This window comes from Theropithecus gelada, chromosome 4, assembly GCF_003255815.1.
Source record: "Theropithecus gelada isolate Dixy chromosome 4, Tgel_1.0, whole genome shotgun sequence".
NCBI classification, from domain to species: Eukaryota; Metazoa; Chordata; class Mammalia; order Primates; family Cercopithecidae; genus Theropithecus; species Theropithecus gelada.
Window position 1 is genome coordinate 125,843,159 of NC_037671.1, and position 2,867 is coordinate 125,846,025.

The following is a 2,867-nucleotide window of genomic DNA, read 5'->3' on the forward strand; positions in this document are numbered from 1 at the left end:
GCTCACCATCCTGGTCCCAGTGCGCAGAACAGAGCCCGCCACATAGGAGGCGCTCGGTAAATGCTTGTAGAATGAAATCGTCAGGAGCAAGAATGGGCTGCTTCTGTGGGTTGATTTTCCTGTATGGTGTGTTTATTTTATTTCCCAAACTTGAGCCTGAGAAAAAAGAAGTAAAATAGCTAGCTTATGGAAATTTAATGAGTGGCTCTGGGTAAAACTCAATGTGGCAATATCTGGCAGGCCAGTGGGATAAGTACACAGAATTTTTTGCTAACTGGCACTGTGCATCCCTTCTGAAAGGTCCCTGAGACAGTAGCACATGTGACCTATGCTATTGAAATGCAAATTTCCATTGAAAGCAATAATGTGTAACCCAAAGATCTAGTGAAATGAAAGCAGCATTTAGGTTCGGGGAAATTTGTTTAGGCTCAAAAGCAATTCACATCTTAATGGTTCAGATTAAGTTAACTTTGTTCTTATCTCTTTGAGAACTACAAAAATCATTTAGTTCCCTTCACTGTTGCCAAAAACAAAAACCCAACCAACCCACAAACAAGAAAATCTGCTGGCTTACACTGTGGGAGTTGGCTTGCTTCAAAGCAAGACGTTATCAGAAATGACGTCAGAGGCAGGCCTGTGCGTTTGCAGAATTCAGCTCGTTAGCATGTGAGTGTTCTAAACTCTTGTTTAGATGATGGCCCTGTGGCCAGCTCACCAGGTTACCTCCCTGCATATTCTGTACATGTTTCCTTGCTAACGTGTTCGTAATCATCCTGTAGATCGCTATCACGCAAGGTAGTGAGTTTTGCATACTCTGTGCCATAGAAGTGTTATCTGTGTCCTGTGTTAAACAATGCAGAGAAATGTTCTTATTATACATGTGTAGCTAACAAATCAGAAGTCATCAGCGTTCAGTAACATATAGCCGCTTGCGTGAGCTTAATTACAGCCACCGTCAGCTTGCAGAATGGCTCTGCTCTTACAGTCACCCTGACTTTTGTTGAAAGCTCTGCGAAGCTCCTGGTACCCATGGGTGCTTTTCTTCAGTTCCCTGCCCAAGTGTTGCAGCTGCCCCTGTGTAAACGGCAACTCCTCAGGGCTGACTCAGCCATGTCCTAGGACCTAAAGGGTAGCAAGTGAATTTCAGCCTGTCTGGCTCTATCTACTGTGATTAGGTGTGTATGGTAGAAGAGGAACATAATCAGTTACTTGGCAAAATGCCGTCAAAACATTTTTGCACTGGTGTTGGCAAAGTCTCCTGCTGTCTTCTGAAAATAAACACTCCCTCACGTGTGTTTTGCAGGAGTCGTCCCACCCAAGGGCTAGAGATTTCGGCCACAGTATTTTCCATCTGTACCTAGTTGGAAAATCTTTCAGAAGTAGAGACACCTAAAAGGAATACTGACAACTTCGTGAGAGAAGCTGCAGTCCCTCAAATGAAGAGAACAGCTTTTTCAGGCATCCGGGTTTTCTTCCCCAGGAAAGGGAGAAAGGAAGGCATGCTAGCTCGGCTTCACTCCCACAGGGCTTGCGGCTTTCACTTCTCATCCAGTTTTGCTTTTATTTGGTTTCCAAATTGTTCATTTCAATTGCTCATATTTCCTCCTTCCACAAACCGCTTAAAGGAGAAACAGCTCTCCTTTTTGGGAATTCCTCAGAGGATTGTCAGGCCTTCCTTTTTGAATTGAAACTGGGTTCAGCAAAGGCTTGTGGACTGATGATGCACATTGTGGTGAGAAGGGCTGAGGGCATGCATAGAAAAATGAAAGCACGCAGAGCCGCTAACTCTAACATCCTTCTTGGCCCCTGGACCGAGGCTCACACCTGCCTTCACACCGGGTGGTGCAGTGGCCAAGGCTCTCTAGGATTTCGTATTTGCCACTTGGGAGGATTTCTCTTTTACGGACAATTTCCTCGGTGACATAACTTTATTTACTCACCATAACTGCACTGCACCTCGGTACTTCCGATGGAGGGGATAGAATGAGAATCACAGGCTTCTCTGGAAACTTGGCAGGGCTTCCTGGGTCTATAAAGCACAAGGTGTGACTCATGGCCCCTATTCCACAGGGCACAGCTGTCCCCAGGCTGGTAGGTGAAATGATCGTATCTACTTTAACATGTCTGATCTGCATGGGGGCATTAACAGTTCTTGACCTGCAAGGCACAAAGAGTCCGTTTTCTGGTCGATCCCATAAGCATCGCCAAAACGATGACAAAAATTGATTGTAGGCTGTCATGTATTCTGTAAACTGCCCCAAAGCATCAACCCGCCCCCGTGCTTACTCCCCAAATTCAGACACTTTTTTCTTTCTTTACCCACTCTTAAAATCGCTGCATTATACAGACAAGGCGGTGGGTTTTTCGTTTTGGTCTTTATCGTGGAGACCTTCCTATTTAATTAATGAGTGAAAGTTTGGAAGTCTCATACCTAGGCGTCGGTGAGATTTACAATCTTATTAAACATACCAAAGAGAATATAATAAATCATGTACATATTTTGCAGATGTTGGCAGATTTATGCACCAAAGGAAGCTGTATGTCAAACGAACAATTTAATGCTTGTTTCCTATGTTCAGTTGATTCCAGATAGCTTTAATATTTTCCTTATGAGGTTTAACAGCACATAAATAATGTCCCACAAGCAAGCTTTATGCTTAAAGGAGAAACACCACTCTCTTTGACCCGACCGTAGCTGTTTCAACATATCCGCTAGATTCCAACAGGACCAATTAGCACTAGCACTATTTTCCCACATAAGTGGGTTTCCTCTCAATTCTTTCTCAAATTTCCTCAAATTTTACCTGATTTCCCCCTGAGAATGTGGTTTATGCAGCTCTCTCCTATGAACTGCTCTCATTTAGAAT